Genomic DNA, 27,444 nt, shown 5'->3' on the forward strand with positions numbered 1-27,444 from the left:
TAGCAATAAAAGCTACTAATTACCATAGCTTGCGTTATACTTGTAGGGTAAAAAGTCCATGTGCAATCCTAGGTTTGGAAAACCCACCAATCCCTGAGCTCAAAAAAAAAAAAAAAAAATCAATCCCTGAATAAAAAATCCCACCAATCCCACCTTGGAAATTTCCACCCTGGAAAGTTTTGCTGGCCAAGAGACCCTATATAAAGCCTGCCTCACACATGGATGGATCTCTGTTGCTTCTCACCCAAGCAGAGGCAGCCACCCTCTTGTGTCTTTCTTAATACATCTCTTGTGTGAGGTTTGCTGTGCAGTGTGACTCTGTGGTATCCCTTAGTTCCTGACTGCCAGGACACTGCTCCCCCGGAGCTGTACCCTTCCCTTGAGGAAACCGTTCCCCTCGGAGCTGTAACACTTATAATGCTGACTTTGCTAAATGCTTTTCACGACAGTCCCATAAAGTAGATAAGGAAACAGGTGTGGGAAGATTAAGCAATTGGCTTTATCAGATTGGCATGGGCATAGTCTGCAGACACCCATAACTTCAACATCCTCCTTTGTGGAGTTTCTCCCCATTCCCTTAACTGCTATTGAAATTGTACTAGGTCAACTTGATTAATTCAAACCACATTTCCCAGAATCTTATTCCAGGTTACAGTTGCCCAAAAGGACGAATTACTCTCAAAAACATAATTAGACAAAGAAGAATGCTGACACCAGACTCCACCACATCTCTGGTCTCCCTGCTCCACAATTAGCTGTTCTTCCAAGAACAGGTCTATCACAGAGAAAATGAAGAGGCTGTGCAGAAATGTCATACTGCAGACTCTCCACCAGCTCCACCCTGTGGCCAAACAGGTTCACCCATCATCTGCACTGAACCACCACTTCAGACAAGCTGGTAAGTAGCTTTTCTCAAATCTGCAGAGTGGGGCCTGAGTCTCTCCACAACCATATCTGCTTTGAATCTCTTCTTTCATATACCACAGTAGCTGTATGTCCTTGATAAAGCTCTCACATGGTGCAAGCACCAATTCTTCTCCTAAGCTACTGAAATGTCTGAAATTTTTCCTTCTGAGGTACTTGGTCCTCCAATCAAATGACTTCTGCAATACTCCTTTTTGCTTCTCAAGAAGCCACTTCTCCTTACTTGCTCCTTTTATTAAAAAAGAGCAGAACTTAGTGGTGAGAATACTAGTTAGTACATCTACAGATTAGCAAACATCAATAAAAGCATGACCAAAACTAAAAGCAAGTTTCACTTAGGGGCACTTTTGCATTCTGGTTAAGATGGAAAGACAGAAAAGGAATACAAAAAATATAAGAAAAATTGTTTGTAGATTATTATCTCAAAAATCACTTTTTATGTAGTAATGTTGGACTTACCAAAGTATCTCCCTAAAATTTTAAATTTCTACTGTACCTAAAAGATTGCATATAATTTTCTGATACTTTTTTTTTCCTTAAAATATCCCTAACTTTTGGCTATTTCCAGAAATGTATTTCACTAGTTTGGTTTCTCCAGAATAAAATGAGAACAATTCATTTCTGTGTGATTTTTCTGGGACCCAATAGTTCTCAATTGCCTCACAGATGAATATGACTTATGGCTTACCCTTTCAAGAATCCACTGAGAACCTAAAATTCTGCACTACCAGGTATAGGAAGGCGTCTAGGTATGAAATGCTTTCAAAAAAAATTTCATTCAGATCAATTAATTACATTTTAAAAAGCTTATTTATCCTGTTTCTAAGTGCTGCCTTGAAATAAATCTACTCTCATATTACTGTTGTGGTCAACAAAATTAAGTTTCTTCTACCTCCTCTACTTCTATTAAGCTGTGGTTCCAAGAATCATACACTAGACAGGTCTTTTATACAAAAATGCCCAGACAAATGCACTTTTATAAATCCGGAAGTCAGGGCTGGGGACATAGCTCTATGATAAAACACTAACACAGCAAGGCACTGAGTTTGATCCCGTGTTGAAAGCATTCTGCCACAGTTCTAACAAACAGCCAATTTAAGACTGCATTCAGATTTCCTACCTGCAGTTGTATAGCGGTTTTCTGAGGAAATGAAACATTCCATCTTCCAGGGAAGCTACAGAAGGTAAACAACTCAAAATAGTTTCAGGAAGTACCAGAAACTGACTCCATTCACTAGGTTCCTCCCCTCCGAGTAAGCAACAACTGATGAAGAATCACTCTCAGCCAAAGACTTTGAGACCAGACCAGGAGCCTGGAGGAAGGTTAGACCTACTGAGTCACATATAAAGAACACTCTCTAACCTGGCAAGCTGTCTATAGGCTGTGCAGTGTGCTCCAGCTTTTGTGAGGTGTTGCACATGCTTGGGTGGGCTCAGGTGATGCAGCTATCTTTGAGTCATTTCTTCTCCTTTAAGTAACCATTCACTCCTACTCCTCTAAGTAACCCTAACAAATAAAATGGATGGAAGTTTCTGTCCTACCCTCAGTCATTCAGTCCTAAATGTTAACTATAAACTATTTGGCCTATTAGCTCAGGCTTATTATTAACTAGCTCTTACAACTTAAATTAAGTAAATTAGGTTAATTAATTCTTGCCTACGTTTAGTCGTGTGGCTTGGTACCTTTTTTCAGTAAGGTATTCTCATCTTGCTTCCTCTGCATCTGGCTAGTGACTGCACCTCTGCCTTTCCTCTTCCCAGAATTCTCTTAGTCTGGTTGCCCCACCTCTACTTTCTGCCTGTCTACTGGCCAATCAGTGTTTTATTAAACCAACACAAGTGACAAATCTTTATAGTATACAAGAGAATTATCCCACAGCACTCAATGGTTCATCAAGTTTGACTTCAGCGTTATTCATACTTTGTTTCTGCCATAGGTTCCCTATCTTGGGTGAGTAGACATGTGTATTGTGTCTCCCCATGAAGTCACACAACACACCTGCCTAGCCTCTAACTATAAGATAATAGAGAACATTTTGGAGTTTTGTTGTTGTTGTTTTATTTTGTTTTAATCTAATAAGAAAATGAGATTAATGTCACCTGTTTCAATCTAAACAGAAATCAATATAATTTACAGAGTTTCTTAAACCTTTTCCACTCACATCCATTTTTCACCTGAGAACTTTAAACAACCAGGTATACAAAATAGATACATAAATTAAACATTTACTGATAACTGTAAAGAATTTTATTTCAAATGAATTTTTAAGCTATTTTAATTATTATTTTATGTATGACACAGTATTGTGTAGGCATGCACATACCATGGCATGATTGTGGAGTTCATTCTCTCCTTCTACGTGTACAAGGGTTCCAGGAATCAAACATGGATCATCAAGCTCACACAGAGCAAAACACCTTTACTTGATGAACCATCTTGCCTTCCAGATTTTTATTTTAAAATAATTCTTCAGAAGAAATGTAATTTTAACATTCAATATAGATGAAGGTAAATATACATTTGGTTAAAAAAAAAGGCTTCACTTGCTGATTTTTACATTTTATATTTATAAAATGCTTTTTTAAATAGATTATTTCAAGCAGCTGGATGAAAAGTATCTTCAAAATTTTTCAGAGTTGACTAATATTTGATTTTGTGATTATCAATGTTCAGAGTGCCACTTCATATAAACATGTAGTACAAAATAGCAGTAGTACATTTAGGGCCCTTTCAGTAACTGCTAGAAATAATGCTTTAATGTCAAGCCAAAATTCATTCAACAATTTTTTTAAAAAATGAAATTCAAATCAGTAAATGAAACATGTGTGTGACTGATTATTCCTCAGTAGCCATCTACTTTATCTTCTAAGGCAGGATCTCTCATGGGTTTGGAACTTGTCAAGCTGTCTAGACTAGGTGGCCAAGAACCTCAAAGGTTGACTTGTCTGTATCTCCCCAGGACTTCCCAGTGCCACCACACCCGACCTTGAACACAAATTCTGGGGACTGACTCGGGTCTTCATGCTTGTACAAGTATTTAGTCTACTGACAGAGCTATCTCCCCAGTCCTCAACCAGCATTTAAGAATGAAGCATTCTAACCATCTAAAACTATATTAATTTGTTATTTATCCAGAGAAAAGGCAGCTAAAAAAAAAGTACTCTCTGTTTTCCATAACTGAATCATGCTTCTATAAGAATAAATTTGTATGTACAGTTAAAAACACCACAATTCTTAATATGAAATTATCTAGACTCTAAAACTAGGCAGTGTTCCCTAATATTGCATGGTGTGACAGCACAAGTTGTATGTTCAGAAACAAGGTTGTAATGTGCTCTCTCCAAATTTGATAAGGACAGTAGCACTGACAGAAACACTTTGGGTGTGTTACATAATAGATTTTGAATTTATTTTATTACTGAGTTCAGGTACCTTTTGCTGTTGCCAAAAATGAAATTAGGTCTGTATTATCTTTCACCCTGCACAATCAACCAAAGACTTTAATGTAAGACCTGAAGATTTGAAACTGCTATAGAAAAAACATTTCAAAACATATAACTACATGTAAGGGCTTTCTGGAAAGAACTCTAATAGCACAGGAAGTAAACCCAAAGAGTTGTCAAATGCAGTTTACAAGACATTAAAAAGTGTCTGCAAAGCAAAGCAAACAATCAAACACCAGAAAATCCATATCATCCATCCAATAAATGAGCTAATTAAATTAATAGATAGCTCTCAAAAGAAGAAATACAAACAACCAATAAATATTTGAAAGTGTTCAACATCCTTGGCCAAATACAAATTAAAACTACTTTGAGAATCCATTTCATCCTAGTCAAAAAACTACAACTACAAAAAGAGACGATGGGAACTGATAACCAGTGATGGCAAGGATATGTAGGCTGAGAGGAATCCTTACATACTGCCACCAACAGGAATGTAAATGTATGGTCACTATGGAAATTAATACGAGGTTTCCCAAAGAACTAAATATAGCACTACCAAATAACTGAGCTACATAACTCCTAGGCATATACCTGAAAGATTCTGTGTTAGTTACTTTTCTGTTGCTGGAATAAACACCATGACCAAGGCAGATAGAAGAAAGAAGTTATTAGGGTTATGGGTCCAGAGGTGGGAATGCATGGCAGAAGCAAAAGGCATGGCAACCAAAAGGAGAAACTGAGAGCTCACATCATCAACCATCAGCACAAAACAGAGGGGATGAAGCCTTAAACTCTCAAAGCCCACATCCAGTTACATACTTCCTCCAGCAAAACATGCACCCAAACAGCACTACCAACCAACATTAACTGTTGGAATTTCTCATTCAAATCACCATATTCCCTTCCCTGGCCCCAACAGTCTCCCAACATAAAGCAAAATGCATTTCGTCCAACTTTAAAAATCCCTATAGTCTTTCAGTCTTGTGATCCCTACTGTTGGTTCTTGATCACATCTGGAATCAACAAAAGCCCAGGCAGCTAGGGCATACCTGTGAGGAAAGGAATTTTCTTGATTGGATCATTTGAGGTAGGATGATCCACTTTAAGACCACACTTTCTATTAACAGCCCATATAAAAGGATATGGGAAAAGGAAGCTTTTGCCTGCCTGTCCTTGTGCTGCCTGGCAAATGCATTCTTCATGTTCTGAGGCATTCCTTTGCTACTGCAGAACCTATGTCTCCCAGATTCCACCAGACTCAAGACCAGCAACTCCCTAGGAATTCCCTAGGGAGGAATCTAGCACCAGATCAAGACTGCAGAGACACACAATCTCCTGGACTAGACTCTTGGCCTTTCCAGAAGACCACCATTTTTGAACTTGTCATACCACAGCCTGTAAGTCACTCTAAGAAATCCCCTTTATTTGTATATATACTTTTTTTTTCATTCTACTGGTTGGTTCTGTTTATAATGGTCTGTTCTGTCCCTTTAAGAGACAAGCCATGCCCACTCCCTTCCCCATCCACCGCCGAGGCAGGCAGATCTTCCTTCTTGCTTACAGTCTGAGCCCCTTCCTTTCCCCCCTCTCGTCTCTCTCCCAAAGAGGTAGCTGCTGCCATGGCTCTTCCCCTCAACCCCCCACCCTCTCTCTTTCTTCTCATCCCCATTCTCCCTCCCTTCCTCTCCCCTTTCCCCTTCCCTTCCATAACCCACTAAATAAATATCCAACGTCACTCTGATGGTGTACCTATACGTCTTGGTCTCTCATCTGTCATGGCTGTAGCTCCCTGCCTGGGACTCGCTGCCCCTTGTGGCCCACTGTTGTCACTTGGGGAAAGGCACCATTTTATTTTTACCATTATGGTACTTGTGCCAGGCTCTTCACGTTCCCTCCTGCCCATGGGCATGTTGGCTGAGGACACATGGAACCCTGGGCTCTGGAACCAGGTTTCTTTACAACAGCTCTGCAGTCTATCTGCCTGAACACTGACCTCTACGCACACCAGTAGCTTTGGTGGTGAGTTTTCCCCTTCTAGCCCCCAACCACAGCCTTCACAGCTATGGTTGAGCCCTTCGCTAACATTCATCTCTGGTTGCTTCCCATAGCTAAAAACGTGACCAGACTAACCAGGTTGGTCCTCCCGCGCTAGCACTGCACACACTGTGTGATGCATTCGATTTGGGGGCCCAGGGTCCCTCGAATTTTTCTCATTTCTTTTTCTTTTCTTTTGGACCACTTGTAAGTAGTCCCCGCAGTGAGAGACAGTGCAGAGCAGCCTCTAGCCTCTCTGGCTTCTGAGTAGCCCTGACTGGAACCAGTCAGGCTTTAACACCCTGCCTATAGAGAGAGGATGCTCTTCTATTTTTCACAGGTTTTCATGTTTTCAGCTATGGTATAAACCCTCAAACTATGCTCCGCCGGTTTCCTGCAGGCTCCGTTTTTCCTCAAACTGTCCCTGCCACTGCTACTGCTGCCAACAAAATCGGCCGGATTCACAAGGCAGCTGTTTTCAATTCCAGCCTTTGCTCCCCACTGCGGTTTATAGCATGGTGGTTCGGCAACAGGGCAGATCACGCCTCTAGCTCTCTTTTGCTATTATGTTTTAAACTCTCACAGCTCAAAAAAAAAAAAAAAAAAAAAAAGTGGCTTCTCCATACAACATGTGACTGCCACCATTTTGACTGAGGTCAGGTGACTTCACTGCCATCTTAAGTGAGAGCCAGGTCAGGCGACCAAATCCCACCATCATTACTAAGGTATTCCCTGCCTGGTTCCCTGGTGTTGACTCTGCTGTCTCTATGTTTTACGCAGTGGCATGCCTTTGATAGGGCCTACCAAAAGCATCAACTTCGCCTGATTTCTGTTCACTCTATGTGTGTGTTGTGTGTGTGTGTATGTACATGTAACTTGAATGCACCTATGTTTACTGTTAAATGTTCTAATTGTCTGTCCACTGTATCTCATTATAGACTACAAAACAATTAAGTTTCACATTTTAAATGGATATGTCTTAAGTCTCTTACAGAAAATACTATATATGTAATCCAACCCTGATTTAAAATAAATTAAGCTGTTCTTTATTATTGTCTATTCTGCCGTTAACCTTCTATTGCAAGCAAATTTTTCTTCTTTCTGTCTTTTTTTTTTTTTTTGGATTTTCGAGACAGGGTTTCTCCGTAGCTTTTGGTTCCTGTCCTGGAACTAGATCTTGTAGACCAGGCTGGACTCGAACTCACAGAGATCCGCCTGCCTCTGCCTCCTGAGTGCTGGGATTAAAGGCATGCGCCACCACCGCCCGGCTTCTTTTGTCTTTTTACAAGTGTAAATCTTTCCTGTTAAGAGTCAGTACAGTCAAGCTCAGACCCAACTCTCCAGGTAGATTATATACTGTTGTTATACCTCATAGACAGCCCTCAACTGCTCAGAGATCTGGGCATTTAAATAATTAATTATTAAAAGACTTTTCATAACAAAAAGACAGGTTGGCTCCTAGCAGCAACACTCTATTTCCTCCAAAGAAGACAGAAGACAAATGGACACAAAACAATGTTCATCCACAATTTGTTTCAACTGCTAAGCACTGACCACTGGGAAAATGCCTTTCATCTAAACTGAAGATTTCCAGACATGGACAGAATCACTGGGATCAACATCCTAGCTGTTCAGGTCAAGGCAGGCTTGTCTTCCTACAGATTTCTTAGCCCACAGGATCTTCTGGAGCCTGGCAGGTCCTGTGATAAACAGCAGAAGAAAAATATAACCCTCAGCAACCATGGAGGACCCTGAGTAGTAGCTCTAGGTGCCAATCAAATAAGTTCTCTATCATTTTTTAATCAATAACTCAAGTAAAATTTTATCTTTCTCAAAGATCTCTGATGCAGTTTGACAGCTGAGAGATTTTGTCAATTTAAAAGGACAACCTCACTAAACAAATTTTAGTAAAACACAAATACAAATTATTAAGGTGTGTACCTACAAATTATAAAGGTGTGAGGACAAATACAAGTTAATCCAATTTCAAACACTGCCTCCCATAGTCTTAAAAATACTTTTCGTTGTGCAAAAACATCTGTCACAGTCATTCTGACATAAATATGCTACTGTTTATACAATGCATGTTTTTAATATTTATTTATTTATTTATTTATTTATTATGTGTACAATATTCTGTCTGTGTGTATGCCTGCGGCCAGAAGAGGGCACCAGACCCCATTACAGATGGTTGTGAGCCACCATGTGGTTGCTGGGAATTGATCTCAGGACCTTTGGAAGAGCAGGCAATGCTCTTAACCTCTGAGCCATCTCTCCAGCCCTACAATGCATATGTTTAAAACTTATGTTTTCACAAACCCAAAGAATTCTGGTGAGTTCCAGAGAGCTGAATTGAAGTATCTACCTTAAACATTAAGGTCAGATACACCCCTCTCAATTCGCTGGTCCAAAAATATCTTTTTCCTAAACTTAAGTTTGTCCTCTGTTCTGTCAGTACCTTAAACAGGTCTAAGAGACACCAGACATTTCCATACCACAAACACTGGACAGGAACAAGCAGATCAGCTATGCCAGGATGTGACCAGTACCCAGCTTTCTCAGGTTCCCCACCCCCAAGACAATGCCCACAAATAAGCAGGAAGCAGTCTTGAGAATACACCGCCTCAATTCCTTTAACCTGTTGTACCTAACCTCCCACCTTTTTATTATATAAAAGAAATGAGAATGCAATGGTCTGTCCTGTCCCTTTAAAAGACAAGCCCCACTCCCTCCCCTCCTCCCTCTTCTGCTGAGGCAAGCAGAGCTTCTGCTTCCAGCCTGAGTCTCTTCCTTTCGATCTCTCTCCCAAAAGAGGTAGCTGCTGCCATGGCTCCTCTCCCCCCCCCCCACCATGCACTCTGTTTTTCTCCCTCCCTCCCTCCCTCCCTCCCTCCCTCCCTCCCTCCCTCCCTCCCTCCCTCTCTCTCTCTCTCTCTGAAGGATGCTTAAAAGAAATCCCACACTAGCTCAGAATTGAGAAATAGATGGTTATTTATTTAGGGGTAGACTCACAAATCAGAATTCTCTGTTTGAACGGTGATCAGAAACTGAATCCCGCAGCCGGAAAAAGAGCAAACCTATGCTCTACATTGGCTTATATAAGAGACCACACCCCAGTGGGTGGGTAACCACTGGCTGTAAGACTTCCTACAGCACCTCCCCCTTTTGTTTAATAAGAGTTCTAAGCCTAATACAAAATTATATACAATAAGAACAAATATATTCAATAATTATCCTATCCTAACTAGTTTAAGTCTTGTATGATAAATAACTTGGCCAAGTCATGAGAGGAAAGTAACTACAACTATCTAGTCTTCAACCCCATCGAAGATCCGAGAAGGGAAATAATATTAAGCAGGAAGTGCAATCAAGCAACTTCCAAAATGTGCAACAAAAGACAGAGACAACTGGCTACCTGGGCAATCACCCAGAGTCTCATTTGGAATGTTGAAGCAACCAACTTTGGCTAAGGCGTAGAATAACTGACAGATCATTTTCAGAGGCAGGAAAATTTTCAAAACCATCTTACCCTGTCTTGGCAAGATTTGACAGTCCTGCGTATATCCATTTCCGGATACCATGTATTTTGTCATTTGTTGAGAAATGGGCATTTCTTTGCCCAAAGGCCAGTTTTGCCAAGAAGGAAACAAGCTCCAAGTGGAGTGTCTTCTGTACTCACCATTCTCTCAGGAATAGAATGATGCTGTCAAGAGCAATCTTGTCTCACTTCAACAGAACCCTAAGTTATTTAAATGTCATATTCTACAGCTCTTTGAAGTGGTTGAAGATTACCTATCTATGCAGAATATAATCTCTATATATCTAAAGAACCTGATTAGCCTAACTATAAAACATATAGACAAACATAGATGTAGGCTATCCCTAAATAAATAACCATCTATTTCTCAATTCTGAGCTAGTGTGGGATTTCTTTTAAGCATCCTTCTTCTTCCTATGTTCTTTTCCCCTTGCCCCCTTTCCTCTCCATAACCCACTAAATAAATATCCAACCTCACTCTGCACGGCATGCCTATCCATCTCGGTCTCTCACCTGCTACGCAGCTCTGTGCCTACGACCTACTGGCCCTCATGGCCCATGGGCCACTTGGGGGCTTCCAGCCTGGGAATGACTGCCTTCATGGCCCACCATGGTCTCATGTCCGCTACCCACTACAGCCACTCAGGGAACAGCACCATTTTACTTAAACCATTATATTGTTTCTTTACAGAACCCTAATACAGTCTTAACACTGTTTAAAAACCTGAAGTCTCTTCTGGAACCCAAGGCCAATAGTTCTCAACCTGTGGGTCAGAACCCCTTGGGTGAGGGGTGTCAAACAACCTTTTCACCTAAGACCATCCTACATATCAGATATTTACATTACTAAGGTGGTCTGAATAAGAATGGCCCCCATAGGCCCATAGGGAGTAGCATTATTAGATGTGGCCTTGTTGGGGCAAGTGTCAATGGGAAGAATTTTGAGATCTTAGATGCTCAAGCCACAAGCAGTGTGGCATTCACTTCCTGTTGCAAACTCTCAGCAACCTCTCCAGCACTATATCTGCCTGCACACCACCATGCTTCCCTCCAATGACAATAATGACTAAACCTCTGAAACTGTAAGGTAGCCCCAATTAAACGTTTTCCTGTGTAAGAGTTGCCATGGTCATGGTATCTATTCACAGCAACAGAAATACTACCTAAGACAATTACGATTCATAACAGTGGCAAAATTACAGTTATGAAGTAACAATGAAAATAATTTTATGGTTGAGGGTCACCAAAACATGACGAACTATATTAAAGGGTTGTAGAGTTAGGAAGGTTGAGAACCACTGCTCAACGCAACCTCTTAATTGTAACCTCTGTAAAATCAGAAAGCAAATTAAATATATCCAACATACATTGACATTCCAAAAAGGAAGAATGCAAAACAGTAAGGAAAAAAAGGACTAAAGCAAGATCAGAACACAGCAGAACAAACACCAGTTGGAACACAACTCCAGCCTCTCTCCTATTCCAACTCCCACCCTCTCAGAAAGCCCACCAAATGTTGGCTCCTCCCCCAGAACTACTCAGGTCCATGCCTACAAGGTATTTAAACTGCCTCCTAGAAAACTGCCAAATGTTTTTTCCTGGTCTCCTCTCCAGTCTCATCTCTTAGGGACCAGGAAAATAACACAGGAATGTTTTGTCCAATAAACTTGGTCTTTTATTCTTAATTCACCTTGATTAGGATTACTGCATCAGTGGAGAGACTGAATATCAGGACACAGAAACCTTTCATCTTGGTGCACTGTAGTGATATTTCATTTGTATTTTAATAAATAAAGCTTGCCTGAAGATCAGAGAGTAAAACAGTCACCCTGGTCAGCTCTACAGACCAGGCAGTGGTGACACACACCTTTAATCCCAGTTGCCACAATAGTTTGCCATAGAAACAGGGCAGTAGTGGTGCACGCCTTTAATCCCAGCCTAAGAGAAGAATATAAGACAGGAGGAGACAACTCTCAGCCTCATTCTGAGGATTCCTGGAGGCAGGATCCCCATTTTAGACTGAAGTAGAAAAGGCCGTGGCTGGCTGTTTTTTGCTTTTCTGACCTTCAGGTCATCTTAAAGGGGATTGTAAAAAGGGAATCCCTAGAAACAATGTTTTGAATAAGCATAATCCAAACAAAACGCCCCTCCCATCTGGATTATGCAGAAGGTGTGGCAAAGGCAGGCATTGGACTAATGAATGTAGACCAACAAGGGACAGTGAAGGTAACTGTTTGCCAACAGGAAACTCCTTGAGGAACCTCTAGCAGGTCCCCATACCAAATCAGGTTGAGCTTTTTCCTATGATCATGGAGAAAACTCCTTCCCAAAGATATTAAAGAACCTAATGTCTATTGTAAGAAACCATACTTCTCTGGTGATAGAACAGCTATAAAATAAAGAACAAAAAAAATCAGGAGAAACCATAAAGTGAGTGTTTTGATAAACTTCTATAAATGAACAAAGACCAAAATTAAAAATACAAATAAATGACATTGTCACATGGTAGACACAGATGTGGATTTAACAGTAATTTCACAAGAATCTTCGTATCCAAACTGGCCACTTCAGGATGTAAATGTTCAGGTTTTATGGACTGGAACTTTATCATTGGTAAAAGAGCACAAGATGGGTCAAATGTATAGGATAGAAGGACAGAGAGAAAATTAAAGCCATATGGGGCTAACACAGCAATGAATTTATGGAGATATGATTTGTTACAGCAACGGAATACTCAGATTAACATTTCCCCAATCGTAGAAACAAACCATAAATTAATATATATTACAAGGTATTATAAATATTTTGTATATGGTTGTTGTATTTATTGTATATAATTTTTTCATATTAATCATAGCCTTCTTTTTTATTTTAGATAAATGGAGGAAATGTAGTAATATTTTGTTTGTACTCTAACAAATAAAACTTGCCTGAAGATCAGAATTCAGAGCTAAGCCACTAGTTAACCATAGAGGCCAGGCAGTAGTGGCATATACCTTTAATCCCGGTGTGGGAGAATTGTCTGTATTCTGTCAATCATGTTTTAAATAAACACTGATTGGCCAGGCAGGAAGTATAGGTGGGTCAACCAGAGAGGAAGTAAAGGCAGGGTGATGAGAACAGGAGTATGCTGGGAAGCAGAAAGCTCCCTCCACAGTTCTGCCCAGACCACCGAAGAAGCAAGATGTGAGCTGCCCCACTGAAAAAGGTACCGAGCCATGTGGCTCACATAGATAAGAATAATAGGTTAATATAAGCTACAAGAGCTAAGAAGTAGCCTGAGATAATGGGCCAATCAGTTTTATAACTTATAGAGATCTCTGTGTGATTTTCTTTGGGGCTTGCTGGCTGTGGGGAACCGGGCAGGACATAAACCCCAATAAGCAGGCCCCTTCATGTTACATAATCCCAACACTCAGGAGTCAAAGTCAGAGGAATTTCTAAGAGTTCAAGGCCACTCTGGGCTACAGAAGATTGATCCAGTCTAAGAGGGAAACAAAGCCATGTGGTAGTGGCTCACACCTTTAATCTTAGCACTAGGGAGGTGGAGAAAAGAAGGGATATGGCTAGGCAGAGAGAGAAATATAAGGTGGGAGAGACAAGTGCTCTGAAGCAGTCTGAGGATGCATATGCAGTCTAAGTATGCAGTCAAGGATTAGTAGAGAGAAGATGGCCCCTTCAGTCTGATGATTCTGTAGCACTGCTTCTCTGATCTTTCCAGCTTTCATCCCCTAATATCTGACTCTGGGTTTTATTTATTAAGAACAATCAGAATTTGTGCTACACCTCCCTGTCCCTTCCTCTTTTGGTACCTATAGTGGTATTTTATTTGTGTTTTAATAAACAAAGCTTGCCTAAAGATCAGAGTGCAAAGCTAGCCACACTAGTCAGCCATACAGACTAGGCAGTAGTGGCACACACTTTTAATCCCAGCAGCAACATTAGTTAGCCATAGAGGCTGGGCAATAGTGGTGTATACCTTTAATCCCAGCACTAGAGAGGAATATAAGACGGGAGGAGACATAAGCTCAGGGTCTCTGTTTGAGTCTGAGGTTTGGTGGAGAGCAATGCAGTCTGAGGTTCAGTGGCTCACCTCTTCGGTCTGAGCACTGTTAGAAGTGAGAACTCTCTAGTGGATGACTGCTTTGCTTTTCTGATCTCCAGCTTAAACCCCAGTATCTATCTGTGGGTTTTTATTATTCATGCTACAGGTTCCTCCTCTTGCCCCCACCCAGAGGCTGTGGAGGCAGTACACTAACCTCAGCCTGGTCTCCTATACCAAACTCTCACAAACCCCCAACTCACCCTCTTTGTTGACAGAAGCTTTCTTATAGACAGATCAGGAAACTGCCAGGCAGCATATGCAGTGGACTAAAACAGTTGAGTGACCCACCTGCCAATGGGAACCTCTTCACAAAAGGCTGAATTAATTGCCTTGACTAGAGCTTCAGATAGCCAAGAGTTAACAGGATAACATCTATACTGACTCTAAATATGCCTTTTTAATAGCCCATACCCATTCTGTCCTCTGGAAGGAAAGGGGCTTCCTCACTACCAAAAGCTCTCCCATAGTTGACAGACTTCTCATAGTCAAGCTCTTGGAGGCCCTCCAGCTCCATTCAGAAGTGCCCATAATCCACTACTGGGGACACCAGTCCCACAAGGACCCATTGGCCTTAGGTAAAGCCAGGGCTGACTTAACAGCTCAGGGACTGGCCTTCAGTTCCACTGGAACAACAGAACATATTTTGGTTTTGATACCCTCCTATCAACCCTGCTAACAACCAGAGGAGAGGAACTAACTACTGAAAAAAGGGGGCCTTGCAAACAAAGGATAGATGATTCTTCTTAAATAACTTCATCCTCCCTCAGGACCAGGTACTGTCCATCATTTCAGACATCCACCAGACCTTATTATATATAGGCCCCAAAGCTTTGTTGCATTTCTTAGAGCTCTTCTTTGTGCCCATGCATCTTCAAGTTTGTATTTTACAGGTTCACTCCTGCCAGATGTATGAAGACCAACTTGCAAGGGGCTCTCCAAATACATCAGCCCCTGCACCATCTTTGAGGCAGGTTAACTTCACCCACCTGCCTACTCATAAAAAGTTTCACTATCTCCTAACTCTTGTTGACACCTTTGCAGGATGGCTAGAAATGTTTCCCACCTCCAGGGAGACAGGAGATGTGGTGGCTCAGGTACTCCTGAACCACATCATCCCTTAGTTTGGCACGCCAGATTAACCAAACAGACAACGTGCCAGTCTTCACTTCCAGGCTCACAGAGCTCTTATCAGAAGCTCTCAGCATCTCCTGGAAGTTCCATATCCCCTACCGTCCACAATCCTAGGGAAAGGTGGAGAGGGCCAACTGACATTAAACGACAGCTCATCAAGTGCTCCATTGAACTCAGGTCACTTGATCGCCCTCCTCAGCATGATCCTTACATGCCTCTGGGCCACCCCACCCTTGCCTACAGGCTTAAGCCCTTTTGAGCTCCTTTACTGGAGACCCTTCCTTGTCAATCACCACCACCCACTGGCCAGGTACCTATTCTACCTCTTCCTTCTGAGGCTTCTCCATTCACAAGCTGACAACTAACTCCCTGACTCCCAACATCCCCCTTCCATACCAACAGAGAGGAGTCAGACTTGAACCAGCACCCATATATCCATAAAGGTTGAGATGTTTTGTTGTGGGGAGGCTGCTAGTTAGTTCTTGGCCACTTAGCCCTGAAATAATCACAGAAAATGTATTGATCAGATCACAGCTTGGCCCATTAGCTCTAGTTTCTTATTAGCTTACTCTTACACATGAATTTAAACCATTTCTATTAATCTGTGTCTCGCCATGTGGTTGTGGCTTACTGGCTAAAGTTCCATCTGGCGCCCGTCAGCAGTGGGGCTACATGGCATCTCTCTGACTCCACCTTCTTCCTCCCAGCAATCAGCTTAGTTTTCCCCGCCTACCTCTGTTCCCTGTGCAGGCCCAAGACAGTTTTCTTTATTAACCAATGGTATTCACAACATACAGAGTAGAATCCAGCATCACCTCCCCTTTCTATTCTATCTATTCTTCAACTCCATCAAAGACTCCAGAAGGATGTAATATTACCTAAGTAAACAGCAAATGCATTGTAAGTAACTTCCAAAACTCTAGAATTGACAGAGACATCTCGCTACCTGGACAATCACCCAAAGTTCTGTAATGTTGGGGCATCATCTTCAACCTAGTGGCCCATAGTATCCAGCAGACTTTTCCATGAAGCAGGAAATTTCAAAGACAGTTCAGCATATATTAGCAGTTTGTCAGTCACTTTCTTCTGTGTCCTACAAAATGTCTGGCAGATTTTTTTTCATGAAGCAGGAACCCTAAGGACTATCTCCTTCTTTAGGCAGCTTCAGCAGTCATCTCTCTGTGGGTCATGCAGTCATCAAGCAGTCTACTCAAGAGCAGTTTTTTGCCCAAATGGCTAACTAACTCCATAAGAATCCTCTTCGATGCCCATCTTCTTCTTGAAATAAGTGGTGCTGCCTGGAGCAGATATGTCTCACTGTCATGAAAAGTCCTAAGTTCTTAAAACATTAAATGCCATATTCTGAAGACCTCTAAAAGATTTGAAGAATACCTATCTAACTGAAATATATCTCTATATATCTAGAAAACCTAACTACAAACTTGACTACAAACTTGACTTAACCTATATTTCTTAATTATACATTAAAATTTGAAATGAGCTATACAAACACAATACCTTAATCAAGAGCATAAATATACATATACACAATATTAACAAAATTGACCTTAAATTTGTATCAATAAACCAAAATCCATACCAATGCAAATCTCTGTAGCATATCCCCACTTTAAATGTAAAGAAACATTTATAAACAAAATTTGGGAATATGGGCATAATTTTTTCTCTCCAAACTGCTTCAATGCTTTTTGTTGGACAAAGTAATTTTTTAAGGGGAGTTCAAGGCGTTCTTTCATGGGGTCTTGGTCCATCAAACCACATTAGTCTGGAAGGATTCCACAGGTTCTCATCCTCCATGGAAACAAAAGAACCTTTTTTTCCAAAGCAACATATCCTTAGATCCATATTTTGAAATCAAGATACCTTTAAAGTATATATGTTGGTTTATCTTAGCAATCCCCAGAATCAAATGTCTCTCTGCAGTCAAAAAATTCAAAGAAAACACAATAGTATACATAATCCAGACTCTCTTTGCATAGTCTATCTTTACGTGGCTTATTTTTCTTTACTTCTTTTAATCTATGACTGTCTGTACTGTTTCTTTAAAGACTTTACTTTTTTCTAACCATTTACTTCTTTTTATAACTGTCTATATTCTTTTTCTTCTCTCTCCTAATCCTACATACATTTATTCAACACTGTTAACCATTTAGAGGTCTTTTCCATCTGGATCTGTCTTTATTGCGTATCTGTAATTATTTTCTGACCAGAAGCACTTCTTAAAATGCCAAGCCCTCGGGGCTGGAGTGATGGCTCAGAGGTTAAGAGCATTGCCTGCTCTTCCAAAGGTCCCGAGTTCAATACCCAGCAACCACATGGTGGCTCACAACCATCTGTAATGGGTCTGGTGCCCTCTTCTGGCCTGCAGGCATACACACAGAATATTGTATACATGATAAATAAATAAATATTTTTTAAAAATGCCAAGCCCTTCTTATGAACTTAAACAGCACCACTGCCAGGGGAAATACGATACTGCCTGTTGCCCCACCCAGTCCAGCATGGCGGAGCTGCTTGCCTCCTCTAAGAGCCATGCACAATGCCCCATCTCTAGGCACACAGCAGGTCCATGCTGCCAACAAGCAAGTCAGAGTACGTTTCTCACAAACCCTACTCAATGGCTCGATCTCCTGAAAGACACAGAGGTTGCGCTGGCAGCACATCCCAGAAATCCGGCATTTCAAACCATGGCTTTTTTCCTGCTACCGCTGAATCAGGAAAACCTCTCTTAAAGGAGCTGCAGCATGCCGCCAGTAAGTAAAGCCCATTTGGGAATGTAAATGTGGCTAAAGTTTGTTTTTTAGTGTCTAGAATTCCTTTCCAAGCCCTCTCAGGTTTTAAGTGGATTTTAGTTGGCCACATGGGCGCCAATTTGCTGTGGGGAAGCTGCTAGTTAGTTCCCAGCTGCTTAGCCCCAAAATAATCACACAGAAATTATATTAATTAAATCACTGTTTGACCCATTAGCTCTAGTTTCTTATTGGCTAACTCTCACATATTAATTTAACCCATTTCTATTAATCTTCGTATCACCATGTGGCTGTAGCTTACTGGCTAAAGTTCCATGTGGCATCTGTCTAGGGGAGGACTACATGGCTTCTAACTCCTCCTCCTTTCTCCCAGTATTCTGTTTAGTTTTACCTGCCTAGCTCTGTTCCCCTATAGCTCTGCTATAGGTCCAAAGCAGTTCCTTTATTAACCAAGGATACTCACAGCATACAGAGAGGAATCCCACATCAAGGTTTAAGCTGGAAGCTCTGCTCCAGTCTCACTGTCCCCCATTCCAAACCCCACTCCCTCTCAGAAAGCCCACCAAGTGCTGGCTCCTCCCCCAGAGCTATTGGAGAATGTGCCTACAGGGTATTTAAACTGCCTCCTATAGAGCAGTCAAGTAGTCATTCTAGTCTCCTCTCCTGATATCATCTCTGGGTGCCAGGAAAATCACCCAGGAATGTTTTGCCCAATAAACTTGGACTTTTATTCTTAATTCGGCTTGATCCTGCTTATTGCCATCAGTAGAGAGATTTAACATCAGGGTATGGAAACCTTTCACCAACAAAACTTAAATGGCACGATGCCCCTTGGCCTGCTTCCACTTCCTGTATAAAGCTTTCCTTCACAGAAATCTCATGACTCTGGAGTTCTTGAGTTCTCCACAGCCAGTCAGGCTTCACTTTTACAGCTTAATACAACAGCTTCTCACAGTCTCTTGCCCTCTCATGGCCTTCATGCAAAGACTCTCTCTATACACTGCCTAGCCTCTATAGCTCTCTAAAACAGAGGCCACAACCCTTTCACGCTTGCATCCTTTATACTAAAGCCATCAGCACATGGATAACACTGCCAAGTTTTGCTGCTATCTTGGGATGGAGCCTGGGCTCCTTAAACCACATTAGCAGCAGTTTTTAGTTGCTTTGTAGGAATAACTACTCTCTTTCACGGGGACCGCTCCCTTTATTCCAATGCACAGGATTCTCCTGAATCTTGATCTTAATCTCCATCTCTTTCAGCACAAGCCTTGGCCAAAATTCAGTTTAGTGGTCCTCTTTCTCTTAAAACTGAACATTTTGTATTTCTTTCTTCCCCACTTACTCTTTTTCTCTTAAGATCTGCATAACAGTCATTAATAACAACCCTGCCAGATCCAATATCACACTACCTCGAAATTCTCTCTGCCAGAGAAATTAGCGCACTACTTTTTAATTTAGCCGACAAGTTCTTAGGATAAGGGCAGAAAGCAGCCAGACTCTTTGCCAAAATATCATAGGAATGGATGGCCTCTAACCTGGAGGCTAATACTGTTCCTCTCTGAAATCACTTGAGTTGATCTCCATAGTTCAACTACTCTCAGCACTACTGTCTTCCAAGTTTCTACTCGGACAATCCTAAAGTTCTGAAGATAGCTTTCAATTGCTTTTCTAATCCAAGTTCCAAAGTCTTCCATATTCTCCAAAAAAGCATGGTCAGATTCCTCACAGCAGCAGCCCACTCTCTAGTATCAACTTCTGTGTTAGTTACTTTTCTGTTGCTGTGATAAAACACCATGACCAAGGCTACTTACAGAAGGAAGAGTTTGTTTGGTTTAAGGTTCCAGAGGGTAAGAGTCTGTCATGGCAAGAAAACATGGCAGCAAGCAGCAGTCAAGAAAGCCAGAACAGGAAACTAAGCATTTATATCCTCAAATGACATCATGAAACAGAGAGCACGAAAAGTAGGGGCAGCCTTTACAGTGTTACCAGCTGTGGTCAAGTGTTCCAATGACCAAGCCTACGGAAGCATTTCTCATCCAAGCCACCACAGACTCTTAAAATCAACATACCATTTTTTGAGATTTTCATACATGCATTTATGTATTTTGGTCAAAATCATCCCCCTCCTTCCCTCCAATTTCATCTCTATCCTTATCATCACTTTTCCCTCTCAATTTCATGTGTTTTGTTTTTATTTTTAACTACTGAGTTCACACAGAGCTGCCTTATGTGCACGGTTATAGAACCATCCACAGGGACGGTTGTTAACCTCTCAGGGACCACATCCCTAGACAAAACAGACTCTCCATCCCTCAGCAGCCATCAACTGCCAATAGCTCCTTGAATGGGGGTGAAACTTCACAAGCTGGAGTTTTGGCTGGCTTGAGCTCATGCAGGTCTGTGCAAGCAGTTACAGCCGTGCAAATTTAATGCAGCAAGGATTGTTTTGCTGCACATGTTTCACTACCATTAGGCTCTTAAAATCTTTGCACCCCTTACTCAGCCTTAACAAACAAATGTAACAAATTCACTGCCTCCATTCTCTCTAGAAAGTCTTTTAATAAATTCTCAGTATGTACCACTAGTAACTAAAAATCACATAAACCAGTGGGAGTTAAGGAAGTCAGGCCAGGCATGGTAGCGCATGCTTTTAATCCCAGCACTCGGGAGGCAGAGGCAGGCGGATCTCTGTGAGTTTGAGGCCAGCCTGGTCTACAAAGTGAGTTCCAGGAGAACCAGGGCTGTTATACAGAGAAAACCCTGTCTCAAAAAAAAAAAAAAAAAAAAAAAGTTGAAACTATGAAAATGAAGCCAAATAATCAGACAAGTCGCAAAAAAAAAAAAAAAAAAGAAAAGAAACTTTAATATAAATAGGTGGGCCATGGACTCAGAATGCTTTACATTTATCTTATAAAATAATATAATATAAAATATTTAGGATAAAACAGGTCATTTGTATGTCATTTATATTAGTTTTATTAAAATGAGTACCATCAGCCCTAGTATTAATTTTGTCTCACTGTACATATACAGACATGATCTTCATGGCTGTAGGTTTCACATCAACTGATATACACACACATACACAAATGACAGGAATTCTCCTGAACATGCTATCCCATTTACACATAACAAATCTCTGGGTCAGGCTCTATAATCCCTATCATACAGATAAGACAAGTAAGGCTTGGAGCAATTAAAGAGAAGCACCAGCACTCATTTAGGTCTGACTGTCAAGCTCCTTCCTTTATCAGTGGTTCTCACCCTTTTGAATACTGCATCCCTTTAACACAGCTCCTCATGCTATGTGAGAAACTGTAATTTTGCTACTGTAATGAGTCATAATGTAAATATATGTTCTCTGATGATCTTAGGAGACCCCTGTGAAAGTGTCATTCACTCCAAGAGGTCATGACCCATAGGTTAAGAATCACTGACCTTCACCTTTGTCGTCTGCATTTTCAAATATCTTAGTGGGTACTATAAACAGTAGTTTATATAATATCTACTATGTCCTTAGTAGGTATTATAAACAGTTCACATCTAGAATTTTTCATTCAGTTCCTACTGTTGCCTACTTTTCAAAGCCTTGGAAAACACCCTGCCTCAGCTTAGTATATGCTCAATATCTGAGTAAGACCTACTTTTTGGTAAAGCAACTCAAAACAGAGAGGCAGTGTGTGAAAGCAGGAATTCTGGAGCAAGACTGTCTTACTCCAAGTCCCAGCTCCACAAAATAATCTAAACATGGGCAAATTACCTATTATCCTTTTCCTACAGTCTGGATATAGTAATAACTGCTAGCTCACTGACTAGTGTTGTGATTAGCTGAATTATGTTACTTAAAGTAGTACTTACATCAGTATACACCTATAACAGAAAATTATGCTCTAAGTAAGCCACATAAAATCAAATAAATAACATAAGAGAAAAAGGAAATTCATAAAATTAAGACAAAAATCACTGTATACTACAATGATTTTGGGTTCTCAGGCTTTTTAAGTAGTCTTAAACACTGTAAAAGGAAGCCTCTACTATTTATTAGGCTAGACTTCAGGGTACCAAAAATCAACAAAATACTACTTCTGTTCTTGAATAGTTAACTTCCCTCTGGAGGACAGATGTGATTATAGTGTATTTGGTTAGGATGCTGATAGAAGCAGATATATAGAGAGTACACATTATGTTCAGAGCCGAATTACTTCCTGAAAAAAAAATTCCAAAATTTACGAGCTACAATACAACTTTTTAAATTTATGGTACTAAGCACATATAAGAAAATCAGTCTGGCCAGGCTAAGCACTTGGTAAGCAGGGGCTGAGTTCACGGCCTGATCAACAGATCAAGTGCTAGGACAGCCAGGAACACACAGAGAAACCTTATCTTGGGGGGAGGGGGACAAGAAAGAAAAAATAAAATCAGTCTGATGGGTGTAATGATGGTTAAAAAAAGAGGTTGTAAATGGAGGGGGGGCAAGGGAAGAGGAGAAGGAAGAGAAAAATTATGTAAAAGTATTTTAAATTAAAAAAACAAAAAGGAAGAAAAGCAGTTTGCTAGTTATAATAGAGAATCTTAAAAAGAGATTCTCTCCTTACCTTTCCATGTGCTGAAAGACACATACACACACAAAAGCATGTCTTGGGGCTGGAAAGACAGCTTAGCCATTGAGAGCAAAGACCATGCTTGTGAGAACCTGAGATGGTTCCAGCATCCACATCAAGTGGCGCAGAACTGCCTGGTACTCCAGCTTCAGAGGGGTCTGAACTGTACTATGCATATGCATAATTTTTAAAATAATAATAAAACATCAATTTAAGTAACAACAAAAGCAACAATTCAATAGATATCACAATACAAATATGTGATTAGCCACCATGAGGAACATAGTCAACCAATGTTCAAAATAAATCCAAAGGATCCAAGACAAATTGTATATTTCTTTTAAGCCTGCAGGCAGAGGTATGTAGAATATAGATATACTATGAAAACATTTTAAAAATAACAGTAAAGCTTTTTATTTCTGTGTACATGGACCATCTTAATCTACAAAAATATACGCAAAAAAATCTTCAAAACTGTTTCAAGAGTTAAATATTTTTAATGAAAGAATATGCTACTTAAGGAAATCTTACTATGAAACTATTGAAACAAATACTAAATTCATTGAAAAAATAAATCTGATATATATTACATATTTATTTATATCTGGCTTAATAAAAATGAGGTCCATCTAAACCATATGATCAAACAGCGTCAAGAAGTAAAGGGACTAGCCAGTGTGAAACTCCTGATGGGAAGTAATACTAAGCACGTGGCATCATTTACAAGGTATTCTTGTTCTTGGACTCTTTAAAACTAGTTTACAATCAACAGCTAGTTTAAGTGGGGCAGAGAAAAGAGCCTGTACTTGATTCCACCGGAAGGAAAATTTCTGACAAATCCAGAATGTGGGTCATTTCTCTCTTCCTCTCTCTCTGAAATGTCACTTTACAAAGAGGGGTTGGGTAGTCTAAATTAGAAGAAATCAAAAGAGTTAAACAAATGCAAAGAATAATCTCTGATGAGTTGCTGGTTGGGCAAGAAAGGCTGTGCACAACGGTCTAGAAGACCTTTTCAGGACAATTAGAGATATGTATATTAGATATAAATATGTATATTAGATTGCACTGAGGAGACACCGGAGAGATGGCTCATCAGTCAAGGGCACCGGCTCTAACAGAGGACCCAGGTTTGGTTCCCAGCATCCACATAATGGCTCACAACTACCTATAACTTTAGTTCTAGGAGATTTGATACCCTCTTTTGACCTCCACTGGCACCAGACATGTGCGCATACACATAAGTTTGTTTGTTTGTTTTTAAGATTACACTAAGGAATTACCATGTTGAAGAAAATGAATAATAGTATTTTACCCATGTGAAAAAGTGCCCTTGTTTTTAGACAAAGCAAGCTGACATATCAAGAGTAAAGTGTCACACATCAAGAGATTAGCTTCAAACGGTTCACCCAAAAAGAATAGACATTTACAAACAAAGCAAATACAGCAAACTATCAACAAATGTTGAATGGAGAAGATCAATACATGGCTGTTTAGCACTGACAGATTTTCTTTATGCTTAAATTGTTTGTTTTCATGATAGAAAGCTGGAGAGAGGGGAACTAGAGAGCTTCAGTTTTCCAGACCGGGAAAGACATAACCTAAAAGCTCAAGTGCAGAAAGCACAGTGCACTACCACAGTGCAGTACCTACTAATATGGGTTTGTCCCTTTGGCAGCAACTAAGGAGCAACACTCCACCTAAAACACCACTTAAATGATTCAATCTTAATATCTAATTATTTAAGATAAGCCCCTTAACAGCTAGTTCCCTCAAAACAGACAAACCAGGGGCATGACTAGACAACCACTCTGCAGTAATACCAAATTCAACCTACTTCAACAAATGTTTGTATTCTAACCAAACAGCAAAACAGTCTGCAAGCAATTCACCTGTTAACGCTATAAGTGTAACCTCTTCCCTATAGGTTATTACAAAGACAGTCAACTTGGGGCTGGAGAGATGGCACAGTGGTTAAGAGCACTGGCTGCTCTTATAGAAGACCCAGATTCAATTTCCACTACCCAGATGGCAGCTCAAAACTGTCTGTAACTCCAGATCCAAGAGATCTGACACCCTCACACAGACATCCTCACGAAGACATAACACAGGCATAATGCCGATGCACATAAAATAAAGCAAGTAAGTTTAAAAAAAAAAAAAACTTTGCAAAGACAGTCAATTATGAGTTTCCTTCAAGGTGTAATACATCAGTGAAATTTGAATACTATAATTGAGTATTTGTGGTTACATAAAGCTTCAATTACTCAAGAAAAATTTATCAGTATTTTCTTCTGTAAAGAGCTCCTGAACGGCTTACTTGCTAATCACACACTACAGTGTGGTACTAAAAGGAGAATTTTCTGTCATCTAGGAGAATTTTCTGTCATCTTATTAACTGGTTAGTAGCATTTTGCATAGATATATAAATCATGACAACAAATGATCACTTCCTGTAACATTCTACACAATGACTTTTGACATTAAACTCTGAGGTACTGCATAAGATAATACAAAATCACTAAATATTGCCACATAATCCAGCAACAAAGTTTTCAATAAGGAATTCTCGAGCAAAGAAAATAACCTGTGAGTTCCCCGTATATCACAACAAAATGCAAAAGTAAAAGATAACTCAAGAAATATGAAGTCTTATCAGGTATTTCTTCTTTTCAGTAAGCTGGCAAATTTGTGTTTTGTACAGTTCAGAGCCACTTTTTCACAAGTAATGTCTTTGAAAATTAAAATGACTGGGGACAAGGCTGCAATCAAATACATCCAACGAGGTAAATCAAAAAGTGTAAACGCTATCTATCCAGGTGTTTAGCATTTCCAGCCGGGGCAAACTATTCAGCCAACCTCATTCTCTAACGCACTTATTTTTGCAAGACGGAGAAACGCAGTCCTCAGAAACATATCTGTATATGTGAACTAAGGGCTTCCTCGATGACCACTTCCATGACCTTGGGAAGTTACACCTTTATCTCGCTGAGCCTCAATTTTTCATTTTCATAGCTGGCTGACTGCATACTCGTCTTTTGGAGCTAGGAAGATGAGACGAGTTGACATAAAAGCACACATAAAAGTGTGTGTGCACCTCGAGAGCTGGGCCACCTCTCCAAGATAAGAGGAAGCCAGCCACCTTCATCAATAACCTACCGCACCGACAACCCAAAGACTTTGGGGACTAAAGGCACCTCGGTGCCAGCTTCCTCTGCGATCAGCTGGTTGCAACCTTCTGGTTAGAATAAAATCCCCGCGGAGTACGAGTCTGACAGTTTCCCAGCCCACATCGCACTGACCTGGAGGCTCTGAGGTCAGCCCTAGCTTAGCAGGGCTATCCGCCACCCCCGACCCCCCTGCAGTGGAATTCCCGTCCCTGGGCCCAGTCGCACGCTGAGCCAGAAGCACTTACCGGCCGCTGGGCGGGGATCACGGAGCCGAGGGCCGAGAGGAGGCCACCGAGCTGGCCCCTCCGCCCCCGCACGGCCTGTCACCGCGCCCCCCAGGAGCGGCGCCTCACTGGGCCCCGGAGGCCCGAAGGGCCGCAGCAGAAACCGGGCGCGGGCCGGGGAGCAGGCCCAACCTGCTTCACATGGGGCAGCGGGCGCGCGGCCCGGGGCCTCTTTACCGCTTCAGGATAGCTGCAGTCCCGGGGCCCGCGGGGTAAGCTGGGCCGATGAGGAGGAAGCCACGGGCTCGCGTCGTCGGGGGCCGGAGAAGCAGCGAAGCGGAAGCGCCGGACTCTGGCACCGGATCGTCCGCCGTGGGTCGTCTTTGTCGCCGGCTGCGCCACCCGCGAACGCCGCGCCACCCTCGCCAGGCGATGCAGCTGAGGACAGCCGGGCCGCCACTACACAGAGACCCGTGATGTCTGGCGTAGCACGGCGGAGCACGTCACGGCGGCTCGCTCGTGTGCGCGCAACCCCTCGGCCCGCCGGGAGCGGAACCCGCCGCATCCGCGCGCCCGGCTGAGGCCAGGGAGCAGGCGCCTGCGCAGTGTCTGTTCGCCACAGCACAGCCGGCTCCGCCCGCCGGGGCCGGCCCGGCCCACCGACGGCGCGACGTTCCCAGGCTCCAGACGGGGTGCGCGCGCAGCGGAGCCTCTGTGTTCTGCGCCTGTGCAAAGCGTGTGCTGCCAGAGACGCGCAGACAGGGTTTCTCCAATGGGTGGCACGTCGCAGAGAGGCAGTGACTGTCTCCCGATCCTGGCAATCATCTGCCTCCACAGATTTCACAAGCATTTTTAAAGGACTTTAAAGATCATTGGCCTGACCTTAGACCACCGCCTAAAAACACCGTCGCAAACCAAATTTTAAGCGTTTTCTGGTTAGCCTAGTACGTTATCACTTTTCCGATTTACCCCGAGATGACTTGACATCACACCCCCAGACCAAAAGATAGTGAAATCCCTTTCACCAAAGCCTTCCCTTTCCCCCACTTAACCCAAGAGATAAAATACAGAATAACTAGCGGGCTAGCTAGCCCTGGAGGCCCTCTGTGGTGTGACTTGTACCCTGAGGTTTTTACACCACTCAGAACGGCAAAACACCCTCTCCGCCCCATCTTCTCCTCGCCTCTAGTACCCCTAACAGTTTCCTGTACCATTCCTCTTTGGTGATCAGTACAGTCTGATCTTTCCCACTTGAGGCAGATCACGTTTCCACATCGGTATTTGACATGAGAGATATGGTAGCTGATACACTACCCAAATTGTCGAGGGAGCTGACCTGACCACAGGCTCCTGGGAGCAACTGTTGAGTATTATCAACATGTCTGTGTCTCCTTCCAGAGATATCAACCGCAGAAAAACAAGGATGTTTGCTCCAAATATGTAGAGCTAAGTAGAAAATCAGTCTATTTCCATTACAAGATTTTGTTTTTCAACTTATGTAT

The 27,444-nt window shown here is 41.7% G+C and overlaps 1 protein-coding gene across 2 annotated transcripts in view; it reads right to left on the reverse strand.

Annotated features, from left to right (window-relative positions):
- Map3k2 (mitogen-activated protein kinase kinase kinase 2) overlaps positions 1–26,504 on the reverse strand; it is an 86,340-nt gene extending 59,836 nt beyond the window's left edge. For both annotated transcript variants that reach the window (XM_057788405.1, XM_057788406.1), the window contains exon 1: positions 25,964–26,504. The gene's annotated coding sequence lies outside the window, so the exon portion shown is untranslated. The remainder of the gene's footprint in view (positions 1–25,963) is intronic.
- Between the last annotated feature and the right edge of the window lie 940 nt (positions 26,505–27,444).

This window comes from Chionomys nivalis, chromosome 14 (genome assembly GCF_950005125.1).
Source record: "Chionomys nivalis chromosome 14, mChiNiv1.1, whole genome shotgun sequence".
In the NCBI taxonomy this organism is placed as follows: Eukaryota; Metazoa; Chordata; class Mammalia; order Rodentia; family Cricetidae; genus Chionomys; species Chionomys nivalis.